The sequence below is a fragment of the Symphalangus syndactylus genome, chromosome 19 (genome assembly GCF_028878055.3).
Source record: "Symphalangus syndactylus isolate Jambi chromosome 19, NHGRI_mSymSyn1-v2.1_pri, whole genome shotgun sequence".
Taxonomy (NCBI): Eukaryota; Metazoa; Chordata; class Mammalia; order Primates; family Hylobatidae; genus Symphalangus; species Symphalangus syndactylus.
The window spans coordinates 14480839-14490490 of record NC_072434.2 but is presented as its reverse complement, the minus strand read 5'-3'; the positions used below and the strand labels follow the sequence as shown (position 1 = coordinate 14490490).

The 9652-nt window shown below is 37.2% G+C and overlaps 1 long non-coding RNA gene across 1 annotated transcript in view; it reads right to left on the bottom strand.

The window, feature by feature from the left end:
• Positions 1-464: 464 nt before the first annotated feature.
• The window catches only part of LOC129458502 (uncharacterized), a 755613-nt gene continuing 746425 nt past the window's right edge, over positions 465-9652 (bottom strand). Inside the window, exons 7-8 of the long non-coding RNA XR_010114565.1 lie at positions 4778-4913; positions 465-707 (exon numbers count right to left, since the gene is read on the bottom strand). This is a non-coding gene — a long non-coding RNA (uncharacterized lncRNA). The remainder of the gene's footprint in view (positions 708-4777; positions 4914-9652) is intronic.

Here is a 9652-nt window from a genome sequence, read left to right as displayed (position 1 = left end):
TCTCTGTCCAACCGGAGCCCTTTGGAGGGAACTTAGGGAATGTTGTGCTCTGTAGGCACCGGCTAGAGACCACCATGAATCTAATTAATTATTTTCTCTTATCTAAATTGAGGTTTCCAAGGTGGTGGTGGGGGTGCCTCTTTCTTTGCTTCATTGTTTCCCCTACAGCATTTATCATTGTGCTAGACACATACCAAGGAATCAAAGAACATTTGTTGATTCAGAGATTGATTGATTCTGAGGCACTTGAGTACATTTGTAAATATCCTTTGAGGATCTTGCATCCCATTGGAATAAAACACTTCATGTTTTATTCAGTTCTTTCCCCATATGCAAATGTGCAGGTGCCCCAGTGGCATATAGATAACATCATTACACACGCACACACACACACACACACACACTTACACACCAAAGAAATGACTACTCACATAGATGACACGATTAGAGGAAGATTGCGTTTGAGAAATCTATTGCGGTTTAATGCAAGAATGATTGGATGTATTCCCCCAGATGCTGACGTCCTGCATTTGCAGGGCATCCTTTCCTACAAGCTCCATGAAGCAAGAGATAGTTAAGCTAGACAACCTAGGATAGAGCAATAAAAACTAGACAAGGAGCCAGGATGTTTTTAGTTCTAGGTCTACAATTCGTAGCTATGTGACCTTGAGCAAGTCACATCAGCAAGCCAAACTTCAGTTTCTGATCTGTAAAAATGAAATAAAAATCGTTGCATTGAATAACTTTTATATTGGAATGAAGCATCAAATAAAATCATGTAAATGAAGGTGATTTGTAAACTGTAAAGTGAAATGTGTGAGAGAGTTACAAGCTAATTTTACCACAGCCCCTGTCAAATGCTAACGGCCCAACCCAGAAGAGCTGGAAAAAAAAGAATATGTCAATGTTTTTAAAACGGTGGAATCAGATCACTGGGTCCATTTCAAATTGCTATAAAAAGCATATAATTAACTTTCAGGATTTTACATTCCTTGACTATTCAGCAACAGCTGTTTCCATAGTTCTTCCGAGGTATTTGAGATTTCCTCATATTTTATGCTTTTTGTTTTTTTGCAATAATTGGATGTCCCCATCTTCATCACCAAGGAATACATTGATGCTTTTAAATACTATCTATGATATGAAGATGTGAGAAGTCACTTTCGTTCCTTATTCAAATTTTTCTATTTGTAATGTGTATTCTTTGATTATTTATTCCAATGCTTTAAAATATCAAGATCATGTGTAGGTAGGTGTCCCAGACTCATAAATCAGAATGTAATATCTTTTTAATGGATTGTTTTTCCATTTTCAAAACTAAATACATTAAACAAAAACAAAAAGCAATATCTACTATGAACTATCACCATCATATTATAAAAGCAAGAACCTTTAAAATAAATGAAGATTAAATTCATGGAAAATTCTTTTTGATTAATTACTTTGTTTTAATTGATATTTTGTATTGTATTTTTAATACATGATATATTCAATGTGGTTCTAACACTTAAAAGGTACAAAAGAAGGTTCTGCCCAAAGTTTTCCCATTTGGTCACTCATCTGCTCAGCTCCCTTTCTCAAAGTCAATTGTTTATCAGTTTTTTGTGTATACTTCTAGAGCTTTTATGCACACACAAATATTTACATACGTGTTTGTGTGTACTTTTGTGTGTGTGTGTCTTGACTATACAAATGATAGCATGCCATACAAATTTTTATTCACTTTTTACTTTCTTCACTTAATAAATTTTGAGATTTCTCCATATCAGCTTGTAGAGAGTATCCTGATCTTATGCATGGCAGCATTGTATTCTATGGTATGGATACTCTGCTTACATACCTGCTGATAGACATTTAGATAGATTCCTGCTGACAGACATTTAGGGTGTTACCACTCATTTGCTATTGCAAACAGTCTTTGCTAAATGATCTTGTGTATTCACCATTTTATTGATGTGCAATATATCTTTAGAACACATTTCTAGCAGTGAATTTGATCAGTGTAAATGTATGTTCAGTACCGACAAAATGCCCTCCTTCGATGTAGCTCCAATTTATATTCTCCCTAGGAGAGCCTATTCCCCCATGTCTTTTTTATAACAAACTTTTGTGTCTTTGACAAAGAGAGGTGAAAAATAGTATCTTTCCTTGTAGTTTGATTTTTGTTTCTCTTAATGTGAATGAAGTCAAGGACCTTTTTACATGATTAGTAGCCAATTGTATTTATTTTTCTGTGAACTGTATGTTCACGTCTTTCATCCTTTTTTTTTTCTTTTGGGATATTTGTCTTTTTGTTAAAGGCTTATGTGAATTCTTTGTATATTACAGAAATTGGTCTTCTGTCCATGATAAGATTTTAAAGTATTTTTTCAGAGTTTATCACAAGCTTTTGATTGATTATAATTATTTTGCCTTAAATGTATGTTTTCCAATTTAATTTACTGTAGTTTGGTGTATTAATATTTTCTTTTAACCCTAAGATTTGTGAAATGGTTAAAAAGGCCTTCTTTCTACACTATGAGATTATAATTTGTTCTCTTGGTTTCTTCTGGTAACTCTATGGTTTCACTTTTTACCCCTAATTCTTTGATCCAGTTTTAATTTATCCTGGTATAAGACTTAAAGTATGAATTCAACTTAAATTTTTTTCCAGATGGTGACCCAGTTTTCCAACAAAATTTATTGAATAATCCATCTTTTCTCACTAATATGAAATGAAAATTTATCATATACTAAAGTCACATAAGTCTTTTGGCCTATTTCTAGACTTTCAGTTCTGTCCCATTGGCTGCCAGTTTATTCATGTACCAGAACCAAAATTTTATTATTGCAGCATGATATTTTAATATCTGATAATGAATTTCTCACTCCATTTTACATATTTTTAAATTTTGTTCCTTTTGTTTTTCCATTTGAATTTCAGAATAAGCTTGTACGCTTCCAGAAACAAATCTTATTGACATTTGTATTGGAATCATGTTAAATATAAAAGTTCAGCTCAGGAATAATTGATATAGTCTTATGTTGTTGAGTCCTTTTATCTCACCATATGGTACGTCTAGCGATTTGTGTAGGTTGTTACATTTCCTCAGTAGTGTATTTTATGAGTGCGTGCACATGCACATAACTTCTTATTAAGTTTATTACTAGAAATTTTATATTTTACACTTGATCTTAGCCAAAAGCCTGAGAAGTGATGATATTTTATATTTTAAAAATCAACTGTAAATGGTGTGTTTCCTTCTAGTAGAGCTTTAACTGTTTATTGTTTTTACATAAGAAAGCTATTTTCTTCCTTTCCCTTTTACCTCACTGAGTTTAGTTTGTAACAGTTTTTAGTTATATGATATGCAAATAGGTAACTACAACTTCTAAGTTACATGCCTCTAATTCCTGCCTTTCGTATGATCCCATTTACTAGTACTTCCAGATGATGTTGAATAGCACCAGTGATGTAGGTCATTCTTGCTCTATTCCTAATTTTAACACTTTCTGACTATTAATGCTTCTAGTGTTTTCTTAATAAGCATAATGCTGGCTTTGCAGTTGCAATACATTATATTAAGGAAATTTAATTTATTTCTATTTTATGGGCTCTTCTTTTTTTCCTTTCTTAAAAAATCAAATCTAAAATGTAAAGTGCCTTTCTTCAGTACCTATGGAGAAACCTATCTGATGATAGTCTTCTTTCCTCCTTAAATATAGTGAAATATGGTAGTATGTTTCCTAAGGATCATCTTTTTATTCCTGGAATAATCCCCACTTTGTCAGAATGGTTTATAGTTTTAATTTATTTAGGACTTTTGCATCATATTAGTACATGGAATTCATCTGTAGTTTTATGCTTCTGTGCAATCTTTATCAGGTTTTGATGTACAGTTTCATATAAAGATTATCCCAAGAGTTTGGTAGTTTTCTTTCGTTCCACCGTCACCACTCCGCCCACACTCTGGAAGAGTTTAAATGAGTTTAATTCTGTTCTGTAAAGGTGTAGTAGAATTTCTGAAACTGGATTTTATGCCTTCGGTGTGTGGGAGAGGGAAGATATTAATAGCTTTCTTATTTCATTTATAGGAACTGGTCTGTTTAATATTTCTAGTATATTGTCTAGTATACTTTCCATTTCATCTATGTTTCCAAGTTTATATAAAACTGAGCTAGGTAATTTATTTAAATTTCTTCTATGCCTTTGGTGCTACTTCTTATCAATCATTTCTTACTTTGTGCATTCGTGCTTCCTTTTAAAACTGTTTAAACATTTTATTTTATTTTAAAATCAGCTTTTGAATGTATTTGCCTTCCTTTCAGTTTCAACTTCCTTGCTGTGATGGATTTTCTCTGCCATTTAGTTTTTTGTTGTGTTCTATAGATCATGTCTCAGATCCTCCTGTCACCTTGAGTTCTTGTACTATTTTTTTGTGTTCTTTCACCAAGAAGATTGCTTTAAGTTTTTTTATTATTATTTGGGCAGAATACTTTATCATAATTTTTAGATCCTCTATAAGTTCCTTTTGGGACACTCATCTTTAAGGAGGTTTTTGTTTTGTTTTTTTGTTTGTTTGTTTTTGTTTTTTACCTAAACCAGCAATTGCTGGAAGTTTCTGCTGGGAGAAGTCAGGACCATGTCTCAGGCTAGCTAGAATTTTCCTTATTCCCAGGAGCTTGTATACAAGTTATTTATCCTTGGTTCCTCCACAGCCAAAGAATAAACAAAGGTGGGCAGGTTTCCACAATTTATAGTCTGTTCCTCTGTCAAACTGCTTCAAACAAATCTGACCTGTTTATGTGATTCCCTGCATGGCCTTGCTGCTTCTCCTTGGGACCAGACAGTACTATTAGTGCCAGCCTATGAGCTCTGGTCCCACTCTTCCCTGTAGGAATTTAGCTTGCTCCTCAGCTGTTTTTGATAATCTCTGAAAGGAAAAGGAGAAAATGCTCATTTGTGTTACATCTTTAAACTGGAAATGTTCGAATATCTTACACAATAAATATGACATTATTTAATTTATTTTACATTAAATTAAAAAACAAAAAACAAACATTGAGCCGGGCACAGTGGCTCACGCCTGTAATCCCAGCACTTTGGGAGGCCAAGGCAAGTGAATCACATGGGGTCAGGAGATCGAGACCAGCCTGGCCAACATGGTGAAACCCTGTCTCTACTAAAAATACAAAAATTAGCCAGGCGTGGTGGTGGGCACCTGTAATCCCAGCTACTTGGGAGGCTGAGGCAGGAGAATCACTTGAACCCAGGATGGGGAGGTTGCAGTGAGCTGAGATCACGCCATCGCACTCCAGCCTAGGGGACAAGAGTGAGACTCTGTCTCAAAAAAACCAAAAACAAAAAATAACAACAACAACAACAAAAAACATTTATATTGCTTTGAATGAAGTAACTGGTAAATATGCATAAATAGTTTCACTCCAGACCTGTATACTTCATTATTGTCTATTTGGTGTCTAGCCCGGCACTTGACACATTGACCCTTCAATATATATTTAGGTGTTGAACTAATGAATATATGCTATAAATGATATTGAACAATTACCTTAAACCAGGAATTGCACACCGGTACAAACACGGCCTGTCAATATGTTCTTTGGGCAGAATAGCATTTGTTAAGCAGGGTGTGCGCTCTGCAGTTCTTCCTACACTCTATTGTTTTGCCTAGCTGCTTTATCCACACACTTTCTTTACTTGACCTCTAAAGTTATTGGATATTGAGACCTCTGCAAATACTCGATTAAATATGTCAGATTATATTATCTGGACATTCTTATTTTTTAAAAAAATGTTATCACACACAAACACAATCTAGAGTTTAGCAAAATTGTAGTCAGCCTGGAGTAAAATTTGGAAGTGAGCTTGAGAGATGATTTAACCCATCCATAGCCTCAGGGAAAACAGTGCTTCATTCATTACAGGAGTCTGCCTTCTGGAGCATATATTACACTTGCATAGAATCCAGGAGGAATAAGTAAAATGAAGTGGCACCCAATGGCTGTCAGTGTCTAGTTACAACTTCTCAGCTTTCTAGAGGTCTGATCCTGTACCAGGTATCCAAGGGCACATGCAGAGAGTGGGAGCTTCACATGCCCTTGGAGCTACCCATCCTTCTAACTAACTAGTGATCCATACTCAACCTTTTCCAGGAAGCTCAGCTGAATGACATGGGCTGTATTTGAGAGTGTGAAGATTTTCTCAAGGGTTTAGGTCCTCTGATACGTTTCCTCTGAAGTACTCTCAGGAGAAAATGTTCTGAAACAGAGTGAGGCATCCCTCCAGCTCTGGCCAGTGAACTCACACTTATCTTATTCCAGGTGAATCCATCTTAGTATAACCTGCCAGCTGAGTACATATGGAGAGGTGAGGAAAAAAGGAGGGACTACACAGGATGATCATCTGATTAATATTCTCTGATCATAATATGTGGATCTTTGCCTCTTCTAAGATCTGACTACTGAGATGTAGGAAGCTACATCTCAATTCCTGTTCCCTCGGTCCTGACTCTACAAGAGTCAATTTCCATTCCCTTCAGCAAGTTAGAGTCAAAGATGGTTCACGGAGACTGGCATAAAGCAACAACACCCTAGAAAAAAACTTCATCAGAGCAATGCTAGTTTCAGAGTACTGTGGAAGCCTCCTCCACTAACGGCAGAACAGATTTCCAGCCCTACATGTCCTCTTCTTGGGAACTGCTAAGAGCTTTTCAGCTTCTATGGAGTAAAAAACCATAGAATAAATCGAGAACTTTAGAATGCTAAAGGAACTGAAAAACTATCCCAATCTCCTTATTTTATGGAGCAGATAGCAGAACTCCAGGGAAGAACTGTTACTTACCCAAGGTTACAGAACTAGTCAATTGCTCTTTCTGAGGCTCTACACTGCTTCACTTTACCAATTTCACTGTATACATATTATATGCCAGATATGATTAAAGGTTGTGAGACACATGAACATAAGACAAGTTCTTGTTTCGAAGAACTTTGAGAGGTAGGAAAAAACGATAATTTCAGGAGGCAAAACATTTAAATTTAGGGCCATATTTTCTTTTATTAAAAGATTAAGAACAGATTATATTCTTAATCTTTTGATTACGAAGAGACAAAAAGCATTCAAACAAACAGCTGAACTCTTATTGTATTGCCCACCAAATACAATAGCAAGAAATATATAGAAACTGTCTATTACTGATGGTTCTTTTCAATAGTGTTAACAAATCTGGATCCCTGGATTCATTTGATTCCCTAAAGCCCACAGCCAAGTGTCTTCCAGGACAGTGGGGTGACTGCTGCAATAAGGAAATGAGGCAGGAAAGAGGGCATTCTGGCTCTTTTGGCAGAACCGAGTGTTCTTGGTGGTGGGTGTTCAATCACAGTTAATTTTTGCCTTACTTGGAAATACAGAACAAGGATTCCAGTGTATACATAGAAACAGATACAGAAGAACAAAACTATTAGGATTTCACACCAAAACCCTTTAAATAGGAATTTATTAAACATTAATTTTTCCCTCTTTCAGTACAGACACAGGACTTATGTTTTTGGAAATGCTCCCCAAATAGATAACGTGTTCATACCATTTGCTTCCCATATCCTCTTCTGAGATTTTCACAGGTTTCCTAAAATAGGATAGCAATGCACATAAGGAGCTATCAGAACGTAAACAGTACATCGAGCTCCCAGTAGCCATCAAGGTGATAGCTGAGCTGGGTCCTACAAAGAGAAAGACTGCACCATGAAGAACAGTGGGAGGGCATATCTACAAGAGGAAAGAATATGGGGAAACACGGAAACACACACACACACACACACACACACACACGCACACACACACACACAGCCATACCAAAGAATGGCATGTGAGGAGCTATAGGCCAACACCCTCTTTAAAAAGGGGGAAGCTGGCCGGGCGCGGTGGCTCACGCCTGTAATCCCAGCACTTTGGGAGGCCGAGGCGGGCGGATCACAGGTCAGGAGATGGAGACCATCCTGGCGAACACGGAGAAACCCCGTCTCTACTAAAAATACAAAAAATTAGCTGGGCGTGGTGGCGGGCGCCTGTAGTCCCAGCTACTCGGGAGGCTGAGGCAGGAGAATGGCGTGAACCCGGGAGGCGGAGCTTGCAGTGAGCCAAGATGGCGCCACTGCACTCCAGCCTGGGCGACAAAGCAAGACTCCATCTCAAGAAAAAAAAAAAAAAAGTGGGGGGAAGCTGAGACCAAAAGTAACCAGGGCAGGTCCAAGACTAGTAGCTAGTTAGTAGCAAAGCAAATGGAGAGCCCTAGTCTTCTGACTCCCGTGCCTGTTGTGCCTCTTCTTAGCATCTCTGCCTGTGACCTCTCATCTCTAGAAGGCCGCAACAAACAGGGGAGACAGATGTACCTGCAACATTCTTTTGTTTTTTCCAATACTCCACTAGTGTCTAAAATATCTTTGCTATAGCAAGCTAGCTTGCTTTTTTGGCAAGCTTGATTAGAGCAAGAAAAAGTGCTGAATTTCCAATATGCAAATTAAGTTAAAGGTTACCCAGGGATGAAGGAGCCCTACAGGAATGCTTTATTGACTGCTGCAAATTTACCCAAATAACTATTTTTTAAAAAAACAACAACAAATAAATTGAATTCCAACCTCCTTTGTTCCTCCCCTTAGTCACATGTTTTTCACCTCTAATTTCATATCATTGTTGAAGTGGTGCATTGTGCATTATTTATAAATGGAATATCAAATGAAGGTGGCTACACTAAGAAACTAGAATTAGATTAATCACAAAATATATGGATAATAGCCATTTGCTCTTTAAGTGCTTCGTTTTTATGGGTGTAAACGGAGTAGAATTTAATTTTCTTGGCTAGTATTAGCAGAAAATATATAAAATATTCTATGTTCTTTCTATAGTTACTCCAGGAGTATTTGTGCAATTATAGCCTTTTTGTCCCCAAGGAAATCTAAAATAGTGAGGGCTTCTGAGAGGTATACTGACATTAGGGAGATTGCATTTTTAAAGAACAAGAAATTAGGTGGCTCAGAACAGTTCTATGTTGGTATCGTTGTACTACTTTGTGTAAGATGACAAACCTCTTAAGCACCAAACTTATTAAGCCCCTTGCATGGTGTCTAAAAGTGTTGGAGCCATTCCATAAAAATTTAAAATTTTCATCCAATTAGGCTCCTATTAACTCACTCAAGAGGTGGTTAGAATTATGGCTTTATGGGTCTCCTCCCTGCTTCCTTCCTCAAAATGAGGGGTTATGACTTTCAACCAAGGAAATTAGCTTTGTCCATGAAGTTGAAAGAAGATTAGTACATTCAGCAGAGGACCAGCTTCTTCCTGCATTCCTGTGTGGACTTCAGGAAGCTGACACATTGCTCCACAGCTCCTTTTGGTCCCCATGTGTCCCTCACCCTTTGAAGGCCTGGGCAAGCTCCCCAGGATGAGGGAGCATCAAGAAAATGGGCTGCATAGCTGTTGTAAACCCAAGCTCTGGAATCAAGCAAACCTGCGTTTGATTTTGGCTTGGTCCTCACAGGCAATAAGAGCTGGCATAAGTAGCTTGAGATATGCCTCAGTGGTATCTTCAGTAACATAGCGATAATATTGCCTACCTCCCAGGCTCCTTGAGAGGAGGAAATGATATTTATAAAGTTTTGG